This window comes from Aquarana catesbeiana, linkage group LG03 (genome assembly GCF_042186555.1).
Source record: "Aquarana catesbeiana isolate 2022-GZ linkage group LG03, ASM4218655v1, whole genome shotgun sequence".
Taxonomy (NCBI): Eukaryota; Metazoa; Chordata; class Amphibia; order Anura; family Ranidae; genus Aquarana; species Aquarana catesbeiana.
This window is the reverse complement of record NC_133326.1, coordinates 30,663,655-30,688,418: the sequence shown is the minus strand read 5'-3', so window position 1 is coordinate 30,688,418 and position 24,764 is coordinate 30,663,655.

Sequence of the window (24,764 nt, the reverse complement as noted above, 5' to 3'; positions counted from 1 at the left end):
CCACAAATAGAGCTTTCTTTTGGTGGTATTTGATCACCTCTGGGATTTTATTTTTTGTTAAACAAATAAAAAAAAGACCAAAAATTAAAAAAACATTTTTTTTTTTTTCTGTTCCAAAACTTTGTAAATAAGTAAGTTTTCTCCTTTACTGATGGGCACTGATGGGGCTGCACTGACGGGCACTGATGGGCACTGATGATGGGCACTAATATGCAGCACCGATGGAGCACTGATGGGCACTGATAGGGGGCACTGATATGCAGCACTGATGGTACACATGGCACTGATGGGCACTGATAGGCAGCACAGATGGACACTGATAGGTGGCATGGATGGGCACTGATAGAGATTCTTATGTACACTTATTGATGGTAAGGATGGATGCCAATCAGGTCCAAACAATAATGCCTGCCAATCAGTGATGCCCATTGTGGGCACTGATTGGCATCCATTGTGAGCACTGATTGGCATCCATTGTGGGCACTGATTGGCTTCCCTGGTGGTCTAGGGTGGCATACCTGGTGGTGGGCATCAATGGTGGTCTGGTGGCATCCCTGGTGGTCATCCTCGGGGGGGGGCTGCGCTGATAATCGATCAGCACAGACCCCCCCTGTCAGAGGAGCAGCTGATCGGCCAGCCTCTACTCGTGTATGACAGACGCGAGTGAGGAAAAGCCAGTCACCGTCTCTTCCTGTTTACATTGTGATCACGTAGTAAAGAGTCTCCGTCAGAGACTCTTTACCTAGATCGGAGTTGCGGTGTGTCAGACTGACACACAGCAACAACGATCCACGTGATGCGCGCCCCTGGGTGCGCGCATCGGCTTGATATCCTGCTGGACGTCATATGACACCCGGTCAGGATCCTGAAACCACTTTGCCGACATCATATTGCTATATGGCTGGCGGCAATTGGTTAATGCATTAAGGTGAAAAACCTTCTGTAGTGCAGCAACCGCCCAGAGCCCCTCTTTTACTTGCCTGAACCCGATCTTTCCAGCGACGGGAACAAGCACAGCAGCTCCAGCCACTGTCTCGGGTCCTCATTGGATAGATTGATAGCAGCGGGAGCCAGGGGGCGGGACTGAGTCCTGCTGTCTGTATCAATGGAAGCAGCAGCAGGACTCGGGAGCGTGACCGCACGAGTGCCCCCATGGAAAGCGGCTCTCCACTGGGGGGGAAACGAGAAGAGGAGGAGCCAGGAGCACCGCGGAGGGACCAGGATCAGGAACCTTTACAACCCGTTTAAGCTCTGGAGGCAGAGTACCTGGGGTTTGCAGAGATGTGCAACTCATATGGACATTTTTTTCCTGCACATTGCTGTCTGAAGTCGTGACAGGATCCATCCTAGCCTGCGCTTACAGTGGTTGACTTTATAGATTTGGATTCCTACAGCCTGAGTGGCATCCACAATTTCAGTTTGGGGTCACGGCCATTTTTGGTTTCATTCTGGGAAGCTGCCTTTCAGCTTAGTGCTCGCATTGCAGGCACCAACCTTTCTACAATACCAGAGTTGGCCTTATTATCGGTGTTCCTGGGTTCACACTTGTGATGGTCCTGCCCATGATTAAGCTCTGGGGGTGTGGCCTGGCTGGAGCCCAGGCTAAGGCTGTTATACTTTCTTACCTGGGGTTTGCAGAGATGTGTGGCTCATATGGACATTTTTGTTTCTTGTACATTGCTGTCTGGAGCCTTGGAACCAGTGGAACCAGTGGTCAGCTTTATTGATTTGGATTCCTACAGCCTGAGCGGCATCCACAATTTTGGTTTGGGGTCACTGCCTCGTTTTTGGTGCCATTCTGGGAAGGTGCCGTTCAGCTTAGTGCTTGCATTACAGGCATTGACCTTTCTACGACACCAGAGTTGGCCTTATTATTGGTGTTTCTGGGTTCACCACAAATGGCTAAAAAAGGGTCTGTTACGCTCCCTGCGGCCCGGTGTATAATACCCAGGCACTGAATCTTCTCCACTGTGCCTAGTATTAGGGAGTGGATGACTGAACTGAACCATATTATGCGTAACTCACAGGGAGTATTCAAGAAAAGCACTCTAAATTGCAACAACGTGGTATGCCCGGATCGACTTTTTGACACCCTGAAATCATACCTGTGAACCATGATTCCTAACCCTGATGGCTGTGCTGTGGAGGTGCTGTTGTGCTCAGTCAGACTGGATCCCCCTCCCTCTTTACCTGTCTCTTTATTCCTTTTTTTAAGGCATCATGTACACTAGGCATTTAGCCCCGGTGCATGAGATGCTGGCATTTAGGTGCAAGCAGAAGGCACAGGTGCACCATCCAGCCCTGCTGCTGGTAGCCTGTAAAAGTCTATGAGAGCTTGAAAGCTACTGTGGCTGGATGAGGCTGACTGGCATACTGAGCTGCACTGATGTTTAGGGCAATATGATTGCAGGGACAAAGGTTTGAGACACAGGCTGCTTGCGTTCTGAGCATTAGTCTCTGCACCTTGCAGCCCAGTCCAGCTGCAGCAGCTTTCAGCCTCACATAGAGTTTTATAGGCTGTCTGCAGTGGGGCTTGACAGTGCGCCTGTGCCTACCTCCCACACCTAAACTCCAGAGTCTCATGAACCAAGCTAATCGCCCAGTGTGCATGAGGCCTGAGGCTACGTTCAGACTTGAAAACAGGGACAAAGCAGCGCCTTCTAAGTGTAGCAGTTAAAACATTTAATGAACTGCTACACTTAGAAGGCACTGCTTTGTCCCTGTTTTTATGTTCAAGTTTTTTCTATCTGTAAGCCAGCAGCCTTCTTGGGATAAGCATTCCTAACAATCTTACATGGACTATATGTCATGGACTTGAATACTTGCCCTATGTACTGATCCCATTCCCATATATTTCTTTGTATAGCCTCACCCGGAGTGCGCCAAGTTAACCCATTGTTTGTATGTTATGTTCAGACTTGAGCCTGAGCTAATTCTGAACGGGAGGGTCTGTTTCATTACAATTACCTGGTGCTCAAATACATCCCTTTAGAAATATTTAACCCTTGGGGACTATCTCACTAAAACTTAAATTCTTTTACATGTATCATAAAATCACAAAAAAAACATGATAGTGGGACTTTGCATATGCCACCAATAGTAAAACAAACACAATTAAAAAATGCCATCATATTTTATTAATACAAACATTAAAAACAATGAAAACATTTTGGGCCATGTTTCATATCTGGTGGTCCTGTCCGAAAGTCCAACGTTTCTGGATCAGGATGTTCAGTCTTGTCTACACAATATATTCGCCAAAACAGCACTGTTCGCTGATCTGTCGGAGGAGATCCCCAGATGTCTTTGAACTAAGATAACCATAGCCCAAGCATGGACATCGCCCATGATCAATGACATGTTGGTGAAACACAAAATATCCTTTATTATGGTTAATGAAAAACTGACCTGTATTCATCTAGACAAACAAGCTAGGATTGAAAAAGTGTGAAAAGGAGGGGCAGGAGGCGGAGCCTAGCGGAGCAGACATGCATTGTTAGAGCTCCACACCGCTGAGGAGAGAAGAGAAGGACAAAGCGGAGCCTGCAGGCTCAAAAGGTATCCATTTGAACCTTTTTGCCCCAGGGAACAAACTGTGAAAGTTTGGGCAGGAAATATGGTACTGGGAGGAAACCGTGGCAGAAATAAAAATCACCTCACAAAGAGCTCACAGGCACTCACTGCAGCTGAAGCAGCTCCAGTCACCTCACAAGATACAGCATCAGGGCGCTCTCACAGACAGAAAATGCCACAGCAAGACTCTCCATTTGAGTCAGATACAGAACAAATCCTCTCACAAACTTCTCCACAAGCCTCCTCAGCATCCCCAGTAATATTATTACAATTTGAAAAGATGCTTCATAAGGCTTTAAAACAAACCTCAGACCAAATAACAAACAGCCTAACCAAAGAAATAAGAGAGCTGGGAAACCGCACCGCAGACTTAGAAATAAAAATGGATGAAATTGAAATTACAACCCAAGAAAATATAACAGACTTGGAACAATTAAAAAAAGAGAATTTAATACTTCAAACTAAGCTTGAAGATTACGAAAATAGAGCCAGACGTTCAAACTTGCGCATAAGGGGAATACCTGAAACTGTGACAGACCTGCAATCTACTATTACTGCTCTATTACAAGAACTAAAGCCAGATATCCCTATTGAACGTTTAGAACTGGACAGAGTACACAGAGCCCTCACAGCCAAAAAGAAAGATGGACCCCCACGTGATATAATCACAAAATTTCATTATTACAGAACGAAAGAACAAATACTAATTGCTGCAAGAGAAAAAAAGGAACTTAATTTTCAAGGACACAATTATCAAATTTTTGCTGACCTATCCCAACTTACTATTACTAAAAGACGATCCATGAAACCCCAACTAATGGAACTGCAACGCCACAACATTATGTATCAATGGGGCTTCCCCTTTTCAGTCAGATTTAACTACCAAGGTACAATTTACAGAAGCAGATCAGCAGATGAACTACAACAAACCCTTTTAAAATTAAATCTGACAGAACCCACAAGCAGCAACACTCCCACACGCAGAAGAATGGCATCATCTTCACCTTCAGGCAGCACCCTGAAAATTCCAGAACAAAATGGGAATCATCATTCTCACAAAAGAGGCCGTTATGCCACATCATCCATGGACCAAGAAGATTCAATGGACTGACATCCTAATTCCTGATATCTCTTCATTTATTATACTAAGAGATGGTTCTAAAAAACCTATATTTATAACTGAATGTAACTGCATTCTGATAGTCACACACTGTGTGGGATCATGTTACATTCCAGTTATATTTCTTATTACTTCTGATTCATATAGTCTTAGAATATATAAGTGAAATAAGGAAATTCTTGTTCAGTTATATATTATCAGGTAATAACAATAGATTTATTACTTTTTAGGACAAATATGTTCAATAATCCAGAAGTAATGGAAGCTTTTTTTTTTTTTTTTTTTTTTTTTTTCTTTCTTTTCTTAAAACAAATATATTATTACCTAACTAGTTCCTAGAATTATGTTTTTGTTTATTCTAATCTGAAGCAATACAACCTCAATTTTATGAGTTAACATATCTAAACAGTTACATATGAATAAAATATGTAATTGTTTACTCTAAAAGGGTTAAAATCCCAAAATAATTCAAACTATCTTCATCAATACCAAAGTTATTAACAGTACCTTTCTAACTGAATTATTTAGCCTAGGGCAAGACTAACCATATACAACCACCCTGGAATAAATAATTTCAACAAAAACTATATTCTGCACTCCAACTAATGAAACATCATTTTGATGTCTTTTGACATAGCACTTCTCTCCTGTAAGCGGAAGATCCGTGTACCCCCATTAGCCCTCCTCATTCTCCCAACCATATTATGTGGGAGTGTGACGAAGGCACTTATTCCCCTGAGAGAGATATTTATTCTCTTTCACGGGTAAATTGTGATTACTTGCAAAAAATAATTTATACAATGTATCATCTAATCTCATATGTTTTTTGTTTACTCTTTACTCCAGAATTCACTGGTTTCTTTTCTATCTATTCATCTCTTCAGTCCACACAGGTTGATCTGCGCAGTCAGCTCTGCATAACAAAAAGTAAGTCAAAACTATTTGATCTATTGCCATGGCACCACTGAATATACTTTCCCTGAATGTTCAGGGAATAAATGTCCCTCAAAAAAGGACCAAAGCCTTCCGTACTTTCCATAACAAGAAGGCTCACATAGTATGCCTCCAAGAAACACACTTCACCAAAGATTCTACTCCAAAATATATTTCTCCTTTTTATCAACAAATTTACACGGCTTCTGCCTGTACCAAGCAAAGGGGAACTCTAATTGCATTTCACCGATCCACACCATTCACCTTATCATCAGAAATTAAAGACCCAGAAGGTAGATACCTGATACTCATGGGTTATATAATGGATACAGCAATCACGGTGATTTCCTACTACGCTCCTAACAAACAACCTACACCATTCCTCTCACATATATTACAAGTGATTAATACACACAAAATAGGAACAGTGATAATGTGTGGGGATTCGAACCAGGTCCTCCTCCCATTTCTAGATAAATCACCTTTTACACCATCCAAAATAACCTCTAGATTACCTTTTTCTCAACTTCTTTCCAAATACAATCTGGTAGATTCATGGAGAGAAAGTAACCCAATGAAAAAGAAATTCACTTATTTCTCGCACCCTCATCAAACCTTCACCAGAATAGATCATATTTTTCTAACAATAGGAATGATACCAGAAATTATTGCATCAGATATAATTCCGATTCCGTGGTCTGACCATAATGCAGTATACACTACTATAGCCTCAGCCATACCAAAAGCGCATGACCCAACGTGGTACTTACCGGACATAATGCTCAAACACCCACTACATCAGATGGCCATTGAACAAGCTTTAAAGGAATACATATCAATTAATAACACAACAGACATCTCCCCAATAACACTGTGGGAAGCTCATAAGCCTGTCTTGCGTGGTACAATACAAAGACAAATGGCACTATTTAAACGGGAACGCAAAAATCTAGCAAAAAAAATAGAACTCAATTTTAATGCAGCCTACATATCATTTCAAGATAATCCATCTCAGAGTACAAAATCTCATCTGGAAAAATCTAGATTGGAATACGATCTATTTCTCACTGAGTCAGTTGATAAATCCCTCAAACGCTCCAAACACAATTTCTACATGAATACAAACAAACCAGGTATATATTTGGCTCGGGCATTAAATTCAACTAACAAATCTTTCAAACCAATACGTTTGAAATTATCAAAAAATGTTTACACTTGTAATCCAGTTAAAATAGTCCATAAATTTCACTCACATCTCGCAACTTTATACAAGACAAACAATGAATTTAATCCTACAGAGGCTGAATCCTTTTTCTCAAAAATAACCTTACCTGAGTTATCTCAGAATCAAAAAAGCAGTTTGGATGAGCCTATAACTATAGATGAAGTTGCTAACGCCATAAAAGACCTAAAACTTAACAAAAGACCAGGCCCAGACGGCTACTCGGCTTTATACTATAAAACATTCTCAGAAATACTCTCTCCCATTCTCACTGAAACTTTTAACAAACTTCTAGATGGACATTCTTTTCGGCAAGAAACACTAATGGCAATTGTTTGTATGATCCCAAAACCCCTTTCTGATGATACTTCCTGTGTGAATTATCGGCCTATCTCTCTGTTAAACCTCGATATTAAATTATTAGCAAAAATAATAGCAAAACGCCTCAATAGCATTATAGGAAAATTAATACATAGAGATCAAGTAGGCTTCATGCCAAATAGACAGGCAGGCGATAATATACGCAGGGCAGTGTTATTGGCACATATTGCTAAAAAACGGAAAATCCCTTTATGTTTTCTATCTCTCGATATTAAGAGGGCATTTGACACAGTATCCTGGCAATATATGCAATATTCATTACAAAAATGGGGTTTTGGACCCCACTTTTTAACATGGATCAAAGCATTATATAATAAACCCAAAGCCTATATAAAATATGCTGGATACAAATCTGAAGCCTTTAATATCGAAAGAGTTACACGACAGGGTTGCCCATTATCTCCCTTATTATTTGCCCTTATACTCGAACCCATGGCCCAATATATCAGAACAAACCAAACTATAACTGGCATTGAAGTAGGAGGTATTACACACAAATTATGTATATTTGCAGACGATATATTACTTTTTCTATCATCACCACAGGTCTCTGGTCCTAACTTAATACCAGCTCTTGATGGATTTGCAGCCCTATCCGGCCTTATGATTAATCCTAAGAAATGCCTAGTGCTTAATATTTCACTCACAAACATGGAATTGATCCCGGCTAGGGCTGCACTCCCATTCACATGGGCAGAAAAATCAATCCCATATCTTGGAATTCATTTAACAGCCTCTCATTCTGACTTATTCTCAACCAATTATCCTCCTGTATTAAGACAGATCACAAATCTAATAAAACAATGGTCGCAACTTCCTTTATCCTGGATGGGGAAGATTAATGCAATCAAAATGACTATTCTACCCAAATTGCTTTATCTATTCAGAGTCCTCCCTATTCCAATTCCTTCCTATTTTTTGAGAATAGTACAAAAAAGAGCAACTTCGTTTATATGGGGCTCTTCTAAACCACGTATACCTATACACACACTACATCTTCCCAAAAATAAAGGAGGCCTGGGATACCCTAATTTTACTAACTACTACAGAGCGGCACATTTGGCCAGTCTGTCCAAATACCATGCAAAACAGGAAATGCCATTATGGGTATTTATAGAGGCTTCAGAAAATGACCCTCTATTAATATCAAATTTATTATGGCTTGATCCTAAAGACCGCTTTAAAATTCATAATCCCATAACTAAACACTTCTTATCTCTCTGGGATAAACTAAAAACCAAATATCAGTTACAATCTCCACACAATCCTCTCCTTTCTTTTATCAGAAATCCGGCCTTTTATCCGGCATGGATCTACCCAAATTCTTTTAAAGCTTGGACAACATCAGGCATTCAGACACTAAATGACTTCATAGCATCTAAATCATTCCTTTCATTCCCATCGCTTAGAGAAAAATATGATCTACCAAACTCTGAGATATTTAGATATCTCCAAATCAAAAATTTCTATACACCATTCCTAAAGGGGGATACACCATTATCCCAATTATCCATTTTTGAATCAATCTGTACAAAAGATCCATTTGCTAAAGGTACAATTTCATCACTTTATAATCAATTATATGGAGTACCAAATCTTAATAGACCCTCTTACGTTCAGAGGTGGGAGGAGGACCTGGGACGAACTTTAGAAGACACGGACTGGTCTAACATATGGCTCACATCTAAGTCATCTTCACCCAACATCTTAGCACTGGAGACAAATTATAAAGTCCTAACTGGCTGGTACCTTGTACCCGCTAGAGTGGCAAAATATTCACCTAATACCTCAGCTCTTTGTTTTCGAGGATGCCCAGAAATAGGCACATATTTACACATATGGTGGACGTGCCCAGTAATCCAAACCTTCTGGAAGGAAGTCTTCGTGATTGCATCTAAAATATTTAAAAAAATAATGCAACCAGATCCATATTTAACTTTACTTAATCTAAAACCGGAATGGTTAACACTCTCTCAATTCAAACTTATGATCCAACTAATAACGGCTGCAAAACAAACAGTGGCCAAGGCATGGAAATCTCCTACATTGGTACTAGCAGAAACAATTCACAGAATGAATAATACAATGTCCCATGCTAAGATGGTAGCCATCGATCAAAATCAAATTCCAAAATTTGAAAAACTTTGGCATCCTTGGATAAAACAATAGTTCCTGTCAAACTTCAATGACTCTGTCCTGTTGCCATGGTAACAGATTAAATGACTTACAGAGACACCCATTCTAAGGCTTCAAAGAGAACTAAAAAGAATAATAAACTGACGAGCGGGACAACCTTGTGGACCATACCTCTACCTTTCAACCCTTTTTCTTCTTTCTCTTTCCTTTTCTCCATCTTACGATTAAAGCTCATTATCAGAATTTATTTGACCTATATACACTCTACTTGTAAACAATATGTATAGTAGGTATAAATCATTTAAATACCTACAAAAGTAATTAAGGAAATGATATATATCTTTAATTTAGGTTTACGTGAACCCAATGTTTAATATTTGAAATTTCATGATATTTACCTATATAAACCCTACTGTAAAACAATGAGCTTACTTTATAGATCCTTGTAAACTTACTTTATGTATCTTTATAACATTGTATACTCAATAAACTTCTTTTGACAAGGAAAAAGTGTGAAACTCTTGGATTGTGTACCTTCAGGCCCCCTAGATGCTGGGTCACCTTTGGGTAGAGGCCCAAGCCAAGGGGACCATCCCTGGCTTTCTCTCTTTCTTTCTCTCCTTCTTCTACTCTCTTTCTTTCTATTACTGTTTTTGTTATGCTTTAATAATTTCATGTGAGGATGCTGATGGGGGACAATAAAACCACCCTTATCTTTATACTTCCTATGAGACACTGGGTTTAATCCCTATAATGTACCCCTGTCTCTCCGTGTACTTGAGTTAGGTGGGACCTGCAGTTTATCGCAATGTTATTTTACAATTATTTTCAGTTTCTGATTTCTCATTTGTAACCGGTTGTTGATACTTATGGGCTCATAGCCTTGGATATTAAGTTGCTATTTTAGATAGGGCCTATTTGCTAGGCCAAATCATTTTTGATTTAGCTGTACTTTGGTTACTATGATATGACCTTTGATTACCGGGGAGGAAGAATCCGCTTTTTGACATTTCTCTTACATTGTTTATGCTTTTGTATAATGCACAAAACTTTACAATAAAAATTATTGGAAAAGAAAACATTTTGGGCCACCCAGAGTTTGTTTTGGACTTCATGTGTTACCCTTTTTTGTGATTTTTTCATAAATATATGGGGATGATGCCTCCTCTGGTAAATTTCTGTTTAATTTATTGTATCTTAGTGTAGCTTTGAGCCAATCATACAATTATGAAATTACATTTTTGGGGGCAATCTGTACAGTGGTTGCCATATTTCATTGACTTTTACAGCTGCTGTGGATTGAAAAGGAAACATAATTTTTAATACATTAAATTACAATTTGGCTTGTGTAGTTAGTATATATCCTTTAATATTTTTTATTTGCTATATTTTGTTCCATGAAAGTGAAGTTATCCTTTAACCACTTGCTGACCGCCAACCGTACTCTACCTGTACGTCTTTTCGTGCAATAGACACTGGGGGGCGCGCACACGCCGCCAGAGGCATAATCGTGCTGATTGGACAGAGGGGGAGACAATCAGCAGGTCCTGCAGACCCAATGTCTGCTGGCCACACACGATCATTCCCGAGAGAGGCAGAATGGCGGTCTGCCTATGTAAACAAGGCAAATCAGCATTCTGACAGGGGAGAAAAAAGAGATCTTGTGTTTCTGCTAAGCAGGAACACCGATCTCTGTCTTCACCCAGTCAGAGCACCCCCCCACACACACAGTAAGCAACCACCAGCTAGGCACACATTTAACCCTTTGATTGCCCCTGATGTTAACCCCTTCCCTGCCAGTGTCATTAGTACAGTAACAGTGCACTGTAATAATGTCACTGGTTCCCAAAAAAGTGTAGAAAGTGTTAGTTAGGTGTCCAATTTGTCCGCTGCAATGTTGCAGTCCCGCTAAAAAACGCTGATCGCCACCATTACTAGTAAAACAATTAATAAAAATGCCATAAAAATATCCCATAGTTTGTAGATGCGATAACTTTTGTGCAAACCAATCAATATAGGTGCGTTGGGATTTTTTTTACCAAAAATATGTATAATACATATTTGGCTACATTGATGCAGAAACTCGATTTTTCTACATTTTTTTATTGGATGTGTTTTATTGCAGAAAATAAAAAAATATAGGTTTTCTTTTCAAAATTGTCGCTCTTTAAAAACCGCAGTGGTGATCAAATACCACCAAAAGAAAGATCTTTTTGTGGGAAAAAAAGGACATCAATTTTACTTGGGTACAGCGTCGCACAATTATCAGCTGAAGTAATGCAGTGACGTTTCGCGAAAAAATGGCCTGGTCTTGAAGGGGGTGAAACCTTCCGGGGCTGAAGTGGTTAAGTAAGAACAACGGAATTTTTTTTTTTTTGTTATTGTAGACACAAAAGATAGCATGGCAGCATCTCATGTAATAGGCAATGACACTACAAGATTTAAACATACAATAGATGTAACCTCTTTCTGCACCAAGAAAAAAAAAAAATAATCCCCAACAAATTACTCATAATATATAATAGTCGCCTGGAGCTAGAGTGCGCCGATGTTTTTATTCAAACTATTGTGCAAAATTAATTAGCCAGTGCAGGACTAGTATGATTCCAACTGAGTAATCAGTGTAACTGCATCCAGCACAGGCAGCCAAGTTATTGAGGGACACTGTTAAAGTAATAACCACACTTTGCCAATACTACTATCTACCTTACTACCAAATTACTGCTTGGAGGAAATGGAGTGCATTTGAATAAATACGGGTCCATTACTAGCAGCTCTGATATGCGGGATTACTGATTACGATGGTGCTGCAAATGAAACATAGAAGAACATTCCATTAATTAAAAGAATCTGCAGATTGCTGGGAGTGAAAGTCCATTATAGGTAGACCGCTCTGTCGCTTTATAAGTAAAAATGTTGTACATCATAAATCCCGGAGTCCATTGCTGATATTAAATAGTAATGTTTCTTATAAAGGGAAAGGCAGCTGCAGAATCACTTTTCATTATGAGCGAAGCACAGCAAGAATCCTTTCATTTCCTGACCAACTTCGCTCTATATTGTGCTATAGGGATAGTCCCCGTGTGTGTAATAGGATTACAATTGATTTTGGTGTCAGCCTGAGAATCTAGAATTGGATGGTTCATTTGGGTTCAGATGTGATTGAGGTTTAGCCTGCTTGTTCTAAAGAAAAGAGAAAAGAGAACCTGTGGAGTTAAAGTGGAACTAAATTCTCTCAATCAACATGAACTATTTTAAATCCTTATGCCGCTAGCCTTAGTAAATAGTAAGGGTGCATGATGATACCATTTTTTTATGAGTACGAGTTCTGATACTTTTTTTTTTTAGTATTTATTAATATTTATTAATACCAATACTTACCACAAATGTTTTGTTTATACTTCAGCTGTCAGCAATGGTACAAAGCACTGAAGAGTTATTTACAAATGAAATTAATGTATTTATTTTCTTAAATGTTGCGTTTTTTTCATGTGAAATATATATTAAAAAGGTGTAAAAATATTATATTGACCTAAATTGATGAAGAAATTAGATTTTTTTTTGTTTTTTACATTTTTTTATTGGATGTGTTTCATAGATAGCAGAAAGTAAAAAATATTGTTTTTTTCAAAATTGTCGCTCTTTTTTTGTTTATAGCACAAAAAATAAAAACCGCAGTGGTGGTCAAATACCACCAAAAGAAAGCTCTTTTTGTGGGAAAAAAGGGACATAATTTTCTCCTGCCTGTTTCCTTCACTTGTGTTTCAATTCCTGGGAAATCAAAACTACTGGATATGTGACAACACAAACTACTGATAAGAACCCAGAAAGCTGCTCAAAATGACTTCCTTATCAAAACCAGTCTGAACCAACCAAATACTGCTGAAATGTCTTTTTTTGCGAGTCACATGATGTATACACCCATTTAACTGTTCCCTTGCTACTAAGAAGATATGAATGCTGATTGGACTAAATGCTGATTGGACTATACGATCACACCTAGAACATATGCATATTCAAAGTATATATTGTTAAACTTGATGTTTGTACGGCTGGAATACTTTCACTTTTACTCGTTTATAGTAGCCGAGAACTGTGTTGTATTTCTCCACTGCAGTGAATAAAAAGCATCTACTTATATTATCTTAAGATCTGGATCTACTATCTCATCTGAATGTCTTGTTTGAAGACCCCTAAATCGGATTTAACATACCCATAACCTGACCTTGAGTTGTCCTTCTCAATCTAATACCTCCAAGTGCCCGGCCACCTAGTGGTAGAAGAGGAAAGTACAACCAGGCCAAACTTAGGGAGAAATCAAAGGATCCCTAGCAATTAACTACAGTAGCTACTTCTGACAAAGAACTTAGCGAGGAGCTCCCTAACTAAACCCCAGAGCGCTACAGCTATAATAGTGATCTCCTCTAGCTTCTGGGTTCTGTGCCTGAGCAGTTGCCCTACTTCTAGCTGAATACAGGAGCTTGCCTGCATGGCATAGGCACCCCACACAGAACGCTATGCATTTTCCTCATGAATGTGTTTTCTGATTGGATAAGGTGGAGATTGTGACATCACCGCTTTGCCTCTCCACCTCGTCTGATAAGAGAAAACTTTCCATTCATTTAAAAGCCAAGCAAGTGACCTCTTAAGTTCAGTATGCACCAGGACAGCGGCTTTTCACGGAACCTGTAACCTAGTTGAAATCACTGTAGTAGTGGTGCTCAACCAGTTCCCGCCTGGCCAATAGCAGATTGATGGCCGGGCTGGGGCTCTCCCATCCTGATTGGACATCATACGATGTCCATGGGACACAGCCAATGACCGATCAGAGTATCGGCTTGCTGCTGGTACCATGTGACTGCCGTGACAAATCACAGCAGGTCACATGACAGTTGTACTCAATGGATGGCTTCCTTTCAGGGCCAATCACAGCCCATCTGTACCACATGATTAGCTTTGACCAATCATGGCTAATCACAACAAAACAGACTGAATGATTCAGTTTCATTCAGTAAAATGCTTGCTTATAGCAATGCAATATACTGCTATCAGAAAACATAATGCATATAAAAAAATCCTGATCACTTTCCCAGAGTAGTACAATGTTACTATGGTACAGTGCATCCGGAAAGTATTGACAGCGCTTCACTTTTTCCACATTTTGTTATGTTACAGCCTTATTCCAAAATGGAGTAAATTCATTATTTTCTTCAAAATTCTACAAACAATACCCTATAATAACAACGTGAAAGAAGTTTGTTTGAAATTGTAGCAAATTTATAAAAAATTAAAAACGAAAAAAAAAAATCACATGTACGTACAAATGAGGGAAACAAGTATTTGACCCCCTGTTGATTTTGTACGTTTGCCCACTGACAAAGAAATGATCAGTCTATAATTTAATGGTAGGTTTATTTTAACAGTGAGAGAATAACAACAAAAAATATCCAGAAAAAAACATTTCAAAAAATGAATAAGTATTTGATCCCCATCAATCAGCAAGATTTCTGGCTCCCAGGTGTCTTCTATACAGGTAAACAACTGAGATTATGAGCAATCTCTTAAAGGGAGTGCTCCTAATCTCAGCTTGTTACCTATATAAAACACACCTGTCCACAGAAGCAATCAATCAATCAATCAATCAGATTCCAATCTCCCCACCATGGCCAAGACCAAAGAGCTGTCCTAGAATATCAGGGACAAGATTGTAGATCTACACAAGGCTGAAATGGGCTACAAGACCATTGCCAAGCAGCTTGGTGAGAGGGTGACAACAAAAGAAACTGTCAATATCGCTCGATCTGGGGCTCCCTGCAAGATCTCACCTTGTGGAGTTTCAATGATCATGAGAATGGTGAGGAATCAGCCCAGAACTACATGGGATAATCTTGTCAATGATCTCAAGGCAGTTTGGGAAAACATGAGAGTGTGGGCAGGCACCAAGACTTTATAGGCACAATAAGAATACTTATATCATTAAAAATATTATTTTTATTTCAAAAATGTTGTATTAAAAACGGGGGAAGACAGAAAATAAATAAAAACTGGGTATGACATACATAGTTTACAGAATATGCACTCCATACACAATATGTAGGTTAGTATAGAAAGGCAACGGAACTACAGGATCAACAAGAGACAGATACAACTTATTGATCTATATAGTTACAGTACATATCGTTGAGTCAAACGCTATGTGATGGTGGTAGTCAAATTCTGTATAAGCTCATAAGCTTATGAGCGAGCTTATGAGCTTATACAGAATTTGACTACCACCATCACATAGCGTTTGACTCAACGATATGTACTGTAACTATATAGATCAATAAGTTGTATCTGTCTCTTGTTGATCCTGTAGTTCCGTTGCCTTTCTATACTAACCTACATATTGTGTATGAGTGCATATTCTGTAAACTATGTATGTCATACCCAGTTTTTATTTATTTTCTGTCTTCCCCCGTTTTTAATACAACATTTTTGAAATAAAAATAATATTTTTAATGATATAAGTATTCTTATTGTGCCTATAAAGTCTTGGTGCCTGCCCACACTCTCATGTTTTCCCAAACTACTTTATATTAGACGTGGCACACATAACCTATTTCGTATCCGCAGGACCACTGTGCGATGATACGTTTATAATTCATTCAATGATCTCAAGGCAGCTGGAACCATAGTCACTAAGAAAACAATCCGTAACACAATACGCTGCGAAGGACTGAAATCCTGCAGCGCCCGTGAGGTCCACCTGCTCAAGAAAGCACATGTACAGGCCCGTCTGAAGTTTGCTAATGAACATCTATCTGAATGATTCAGAGGAGAACTGGGTGAAAGTGCTGTGGTCAGATGAGACCAAAATCGAGCTCTTTGCCATCAACTCAATTCACTGTGTTGGGAGAGGAGGAATGCTGCCTATGACCCCAAGAACACCATCCCAGCCATCAAACATGGAGGTGGAAACATTATGCTTTGGGGGTGTTTTTCTGCTAAGAGGACAGGACAACTTCACTGCATCAAAGGGATGATGGACGGGCCCATGTACTGTCAAATCTTGGGTTTGAACCTCGTTCCCTCAGCCAGAGCATTGAAAATTAGTCATGGATGTGTATTCCAGCATGACAATGACCCAAAACACATGACAAGGCAACAAAGGATTGGCTCAAGAAGAAGCGAATGAGGGTCCTGGAGTGGCCTAGCCAGTCTCCAGACCTTAATCCCATGGAAATTATGTAGAGGGAGCTGAAGGTTCAAGTTACCAAGTGTTAGCCTTAAAACCATAACGATTTGGAGAGGATCTGCAAAGAGGAGTGGGACAAAATCCCTCCTGAGATGTGTGCAAACCTGGTGGCCAACTACAAGAAACGTCTGACATCTGTGATTGCCAACAAGGGTTTGCCATCAAGTACTAAGTCATGTTTTGCGAAGGGATCAAATACTTATTTCACGCATTAAAATGCAAATCAATTTTAAACTTTTTTGAAATGCTTTTTTCTGGATATTTTGTTGTTATTCTGCCTCTCACTGTTAAAATAAACCTACCATTAAAATTATAGACTGATCATTTCTTTGTCAGTGGGCAAACGTACAAAATCAGCAGGGGATCAAATACTTTTTTCCTTCACTGTAAGTACTCACAGCCTTTGCTAAATACTTTGTTGAAGCACCTTTGGCATCAATTAAAGCCTCAAGTGTTTTTAAGAATGGTACTACAATATTGGCACACCTATTTTTGGGCAGTTTCTCCTATTCTTCTTTGCAGGACCTCTCAAGCTCCATCAGGTTGGATGGGGAGCGTCAGTGCACAGCCATTTTCAAATTTCTCCAGAGAAGTTCAATCAGGTTCAAATCTGTGGGCTCTGGCTGGGCCACTGAGAGACATTCACAGAGTTGTCCTGTAGCCACTCCTTTGTTATCTTGGCTGTGTGCTTAGGGTTGTTGTCCTGTTGGACAATGAACCCCCCCCCACCACGGGGGTTGATAAACAGCAGAAACTGGACTCTTGTAGGTAAAATAACAGGACTCCTGGAGGTCTCTCGCTCTTGTATTCAGCAAGTATCGAGGCACATAAGAGGAGGACCCCTTGGAAATAAAAGAATGAAAAAAAAACACAAAGGAGCATATAGGATTGCGGGGATGTACTTAATCAGGATGTAGGCCACAGACTACTCCGCAACGAACGATAGCTAGAGGGAGCCAACAGAATGTAGAATGTGGCACCATACTTCAGTATAACTGTGTAACTTCCAGGAGAGGTGTTGTAATAATACAGTTGTGGACGTGGGTAGATAACAGATCAAGAATTACAATTACCTGGCTATTCAGCTCTCCCAGGGACTCCTCGACATTCCAGCCAGTTGATTACTTCCTCGGGGTCTTCAAAAAAATAGGACACGGCCATCTCCCTCCACCCTGAGATGTGCAGAGAAAAGTATGGAGTACTTGAGGTGGTGCTTTCTCAGTCGACGTTTGGCTTCCATGAAGCTCTGGCGGCAACGCTGGACCTTCGCCAAAAACTCAGGGAAGATGGCTACTTTGACATTCCCAAAGGGAATATTGCCCTTTTCTCTGGCAAGTCTCAGGGCTGCATTGCGATCCTTATAGTAAAGGAGTTTATCTATGAATGTACAGGGGGAGCTCCCTGGGAAGGAGGTCTGGCCAGCATGCGTTGTGGCCTCTCATCCTCCAGCGTGGGGGAGAAGGCCTCCTTACCATAGGAGGGGACAAGTAGTTGTTCCAGGAACGTGGTCGGGTCCTTACCTTCTGCTCCCTCAGGTAGCCAGATAAAGCGTAGATTACACCTCCTGAGCCTGTTCTCCATGTCGTCCTGCTTGGTCAGCAGCTGGTTGATCTGCTGTTGCATGGGGTCAGACCCTGACTGCAATGGTGGGATGGCGTCCTCTACAGAGCCCAGCCGGCTCTCCGCAGTCTTTACCCGATCGTGGAGTTTCTGGAAGTCCTGCCTGATTAGTGAAATATGCACCTTGACCTCCTCCTCTTTGGTTAGTGAGGTCCGGCAGAACGTGATCGCTTCCAATAGTCTATCAGTGTCCCCTCCCGCCTGTTCCTCACCGGCCTTCACAGCGCCGCCATCTTCCTCCGATTCATCTCTGTCCTGCCGGCGGTATTGCTCGAGTTTAGCTGTGGCGGCTTTTTGAGCCTTTGATGGGGACATGATGTCGGGAGTCTAGGGAGGTTCTCCAGGTAAGTCAGGGTGAGTGAGTCGCAGGATTAGCTGGCTTTCAGGATCAATGGACGGAGCGCTGTGGAAATGCGTCCTACTCCATGCTGTGTCAGGCCACGCTCCCTATATTTCCCTCAATCCTAACTAGTTTACCAGTTTCTTCCGCTGAAAAACATCCCCACAGCCTGATGCTGCCACCACCATGCTTCACTGTAGGGATGCTATTGGTCAGGTGATGAGCAGTGACTGGTTTCCTTCAGACATGGCGCTTGAAATTCAGTCCAAAGAGTTCAATCTTTGTTTCATCAGACCAGATAATTTTGGTTTCTCATGGTCTGAGAGTCCTTCAGGTGCCATTTGACAAACTCCAGGCAGGCTGTCGTGTGCCTTTTACTGAGGAGTGGCTTCGGTATGGCCACTCTACCATACAGGCCTGATTGGTGGAGTGCTGCAGAGAGGGTTGTTCTTCTGGAAGGTTCTCCTCTCTCCACAGAGAAACGCTAGAGCTCTGTCAGAGTGACCATCGGGTTCTTGGTCACCTCCCTGACTAAGGCACTTCTTCCCCGATTGCTTAGTTTGGATAAGCAGCTCGCTCTGGGAAGAGTCCTGGTGTTTCCAAACATCTTCCATTTATGAATGATGGAGGCCACTGTGCTCATTGGGACCTTCAATGCTGCAGAAATGTTTCTGTACCCTTTCCCAGACCTGTGCCTCGATACAATCCTGTCTTGGAGGTCTATATACAATTCCTTGGACTTCATCACCTGATTTGTGCTCTGACATGCACTGCTGACTGTAGGACCTTATATAGACAGGCGTGTGCCTTTCCAAATCATGTCCACTCAACTGAATTTACCACAGGTGGACTCCAATTAAGTTGCAGAAACATCTCAAGTTGATCAATGGAAACAGGATACACATTCTATGTACAGAACACCTCCAGGTAGACATTTTACAGAAAATTACAGCGGCTTCAGATTGAAAAGGAAAGGTAATTTCTAATACCATTCAATTACAATATGACTCCCCCCCCCCCCAAAAGTGAAGTTACCCTTTAAAATTGAATTTTCAAATTCTTGGATCAACCAAATAATTACTGGGAACCTTTAAGTGTTTAATTTGCACCATGTTTGTGATTTTGTTTACACATTGGATATACTTTACAACACATTTTGCATTAGAAAGCAATAATGGTAACTTTATTGTCTCCTTACCTAAACAATTATAAACAGCAATGAGCCCAGTGTATTAAGCTTCGTACACACGATCGGACGATGACGGGTTGTTGGTGGTAAATCCGACCGCTTGTATGCTCCATCGGAAAATTGTTGTCAGATTTTCCACGGACAAATGTTGGCTAGCAGGTTTTAAAATTTTCTGCGGACAAATGTCTGTTGTCGGATTTTCCGAGCGTGTGTACACAAGTCCGTCGGACGAAAGTCCAAAGTACAAACACACATGCTCGCAAGCAAGCACGAGCCAGAAGCAGCCGGTCTTGTAAACTAGCGATCGTAATGGAGAATTAACATTTGTGGCACGGAAAATTATGAAATTTCGAAATGCAGCGCACATTCTCTTCTTCTTTAATGGGATTAAAATGAAGCTGCTTTGCTGGTGATACTGATGGAGTTATTGCAAACAATTTTTCAAAGGCTTTTTTTTTTTAGTGATATCAAGAATAATATTATTGTGCTTTTTCTTTTTTTTTTTTTTTTTTTTATTTGGGCAAGTTACCACAACACCATTATCCCGTAGTTTTTAAGATCAAAGATACAACTATGTTGGTGTCCCTTGTCAATTTTACATTGTATTTTTTAAAATGTAACTGCCGACTCCCAAACTGTCATTTGAAGTAAAACACATAGCCAAGTATTATTCTACACATTTTTTTTATTGTGCATTAAAAAAAGAAAACAAATAAAATTAGACATGCTATCTGCCAATAGAACTTAATCAAATCATTATTCAACCAAAAAAATAATGTCAAAGCAATAACTCCAAGGCCAGTAATAAATAACACGTTATCTCCTACGATTCCGCAACATGTCTGGTTGACGAACAGCCGCTCAGAATCAAACTGAAAAGCGCAAAATTAAAAGAGCGAAATGAAAAGTGCGAAATGAAAAGCACGTATCAACATGCACCAAACTTCTACTAGCGCAAAATTAGCAGAAGGAGCCCAAAGGGTGGCGCTAAAGAGCTGAAAAACAACGTGGTACGTTACTACGTTTGTATTTGTTGGCCAACAATCGTGTGGCCGTGTGTATGCAAGACAAGTTTGGGCCAACGCCCTTGGGACAAAAGTCCACGGTTTTGTTGGCCAACAATCTGATCGTGTGGACGAGGCTTTAGATTTATTACTCACAATTTGAAGGATAGGCAAACCAGACTTTGAAAACAAGTTTTAGACACATTCTCACAAACATTATTCAGAGTTTAGAAAAAGTAGATTGCACTATCTTTTTGCAGTAAAGGCTAAATATTCAGCATTTTATCTTTCTCTTTCTGTGTTTTTTTTCCCACAAATCTTCAAAGTAGAAATGTAATGGCTGTGTGGAGAAGAAGAGAAGGAAAGTGGGTTAGAGCTATCGTTCATGTTTTTTTTCCTCCCTATTTCATGAAGCGATTGATACCAAAAAAAGAATTCTTTGAAAAAGTATAACAAGTTTGTGCACTCTCCGGGATTTGTGCTCCTCTTCTTGCCGGAACATAAATGGAAATACATGAAATGCCCGCTTCTTCTAATATAAAGAAGGAGACGCTACTTTTTGTCAGCCTGGTATAATCTTCAATCTCTTTGCAAAGAAGCAGAGATTTAAAAAAGGAAAGCACAAAGCTTTTTTGATTTTCTATAGAAAACTGCTCTAGGTATAGAAGCGAGCTCACATCTGATTCCTATTAAAGTCTGGATCTAGGATATTCTTTTATTTAAAAAATGACTTTGGCTTTTTCTTCTGTGTCCTCATCATCTTTCTGGATTTTGGCTAAAGGGGTGGATGGCACGTTGGGAAACTGCTCAGTTCCTGCAAAGGATTGCTTTGTAAATAATTCATGTTTTGTTAAACCCTATTTAGCCAAAATGTAAGATTATTCTGAAGACTCAAAGACCACAATTCCGGAATCTGAGCAAATACATAGGGGATGATTTACTAAAGGTGTGGGGACTGTTCAGTTTGAGTTTAAAAGGATAGTTCACCTTTACAAAAAACGTGCCTATGCAGGTAAGGGATGTTTGTAGATTAAAACATGTCTCAAGATGAATAATTCCCTTGCTATAGGTGTAGGCCATTTACATACCTTATGAAGCCTTATTAGAATACTCCTAGGACATTGCTAAGTGAGGCCTAGTCATCACTGCTCACCTCCACCATCATAAGAGTGAGCTCTTTCTCTGATTCAAACCCCCTCACATACTCTTTCTCTCCCCTGGTGCAGTAACTCTGAGCTCAGCATTTGAGAGCTCACTCCTGTGGGGAAACAGGGGAGGGGTACTACTACAGTAACCAAATGTCGGACTTTTTAGGCATAGAAACAATGGAGAGATAATCAAAATAATATTCATAACATTTATTGAAAAAAATACATCATATAAACATAGTGTTCAAAAGGGTAAAAAACATGAAAGATGATACAGCTTGTACAGTGAGCACTTGTGCATCTACGCGTTTCGCCGTTAGGATTCCTCAGGACACGATCAAGGTTCAGAGACGTAACAAAGAGAGAAAAGAGAGCAAATCTCCTTTACACGCACATGAACTTTAATGGCATCCCAGTCTTTGTCCGTAGGGTTCAATATTGAGTTGGCCCACCCTTTGCAGCTATAACAGCTTCAACTCTTCTGGGAAGAGTTAGGAGTGTGTCTATGGGAATGTTTGACCATTCTTCCAGAAGAGCATTATTGGGGCCATGCACTGATGTTGTACGAAAATGCCTGGCTCGCAGTCTCCTCCCTAATTCATCCCAAAGGTGTTCTATTGGGTTGAGGTCAGGACCAGTCAAGTTCCTCCACTCCAAACTCGCTCATTCATGGCTTTATGGACCTTGCTTTGTGCACTGATCCAAATCATTTGGTGGAGGGGGGATTATGGTGTGGGGTTGTTTTTTGAGGGTTGGGCTTGGCCCCTTAGTTCCAGTGAAGGGAACTCTTAGGGCATCAGCATACCAAGACATTTTGGACAATTTCATGCTCCCAACTTTGTGGGAACAGTTTGGGGATGGACCTTTCTTGTTCCAACATGACTGCGCACCAGTGAACAAAGCAAGGTCCATAAAGACATGGATGAGCGAGTTTAGGGTCGAGGAACTTAACTGGCCTGCAAAGAGTCCTGACCTCAACCCAATAGAACATCTTTGTGATGACATAGAGCGGAGACTGCGAGCCAGGCCTTCTTGTCCACATCAGTGCCTGACCTCACAAATGCGCTTCTAGAAGAATGATCAAACATTCCCATAAACACAACCCTAAACCTTGTGGACCATCATTCCAGAAGAGTTGAAGCTGTTATAGCTGGAAAGGGTGGGCCAACTCAATATTGAACCCTACGGACCAAGACTGGGATGCCATTAAAGTTCATGTGCGTGTAAAGGCAGGCGTCCCAATACTTTTGGTAATATAGTGAATGTAACATTTCACGTTCCTGATATGAGCCTGCTGTACCATGTACTTGTATGAAAAAATGTCCTGTTTTGTTTGTAGTGCTTCCTTTGTGTGAAATCCCTGGTGTTCCTGCCAGTCCCTCTGCATTCCTATTAAAGTGGTTCTAAAGTCAGAAGGTTTTTTAACATATAGCATTCTATGCATTAAGATAATAAACCTTCTGTGTGCAGCAACCCCCCTCAGCCCCCCAATACTTACCTGAGGTCCCTCTAGATCCAGCGATGTTGCAGGAGTCCCCAGGTGTGCCCAGGAGTCCACTCCTTATTGGCTGAGACAGCAGTGCGACACCATTGTCTCTCACTGCTGTCAATCAAAGTCAGTCAACCAATGAGAAGAGAAAGAGGGTGGGGTGGGGCCGGACACAAGGAGCTGCGGCTCGGTCCGGGGGCCCCCATAGCAAGCTGCTTGCTGTGGGGGCACTCGGCAGAAGAAAGGGGCCAGGAGCGCCAAAGAGGGACCTGAGAAGAGGAGGATCTGGGCTGCTCTGTCCAATACCACTACACAGAGCAGGCAAGTATAACATGTTTGTTATTTTTAAACATAAAAAAACAAGACTTTAATATCACTTTGAAAATTGCCAGCACTAGGCATGAGAGCACAGTGTGGTCAGTTCTCTAGCTGTGCTGGGAACTCAGCTTGCTCTCCTCCAATGATCAGACTTGTGCTAACATTCCCCCCCCTCCGCACAGCCATTCACTGGGAAGATCAGTGTACTGCTGTTTCTCCTTCCCCTGTTCTCGGAGCTTCTTGGACCTTTGCAAGGAGCCTCTGAAAAATGAGCTGGGCACCTCTGAAAAAGGGGCTGGGCAGCTCTGAAACATGTTAGCCACACCCACTTCCTCCCCCAGGCGCTGATGTCATTCCTGGCATTCTGTGTAGGCGTCCTTCAGTCCCGGAAGGCACCTTGGCTCCCGGGGACACAGCGAATAGTGGTTTTGGACCTTTACATCTCCACAAAACAATGACTCTGGTGTGTCTGATAAGCGCTTTTTGTACTCCTGACATGTGAGTTGTTTACTGTCTAATGAACCTGTGTTTAGTTACTATGCTACACCCAGAGTGGTTCTCTCTATTTGTTTTGTTTTAATATTTGTTTTGGATTTTTCTCCATGTCTACTTGATGTCTACCTTGGGGTCAGGGCCGGCACTCCCACTAGGCGATCTAGGCAGCCGCCTAGGGCGGAGCCACGGCATGTTCTAACAAGACAGTGCATGGCACATACAGAAACCGATCGACTGCAGCTGCTGAACACAAGCTTCTTTTCCCCTTCCCTCCCACAGGCATTCAGCGGCTGCAGGAGGGAAATGGAGGATAGTTGGTTTTTTTATATGCCATCCCTACTATCCAGGTCACACCGCACTGCTGTTTCCTCTATCCCGGCCCCCCTCGCCCCCTCAGCTCTGCCGGCTTCCCTCCTCTCCTCTCCCAATGTCTGCTATGGGGGATATGTCAGGATGGAGAGCAGAGAAGGGGTCGGTAAATGTGTCATTTACTGACCCCTTCCTTGCCTGAAACCCCCCCATGGGGGTCCAAAAAAAATAATTTTAAAAAATTGTAAAA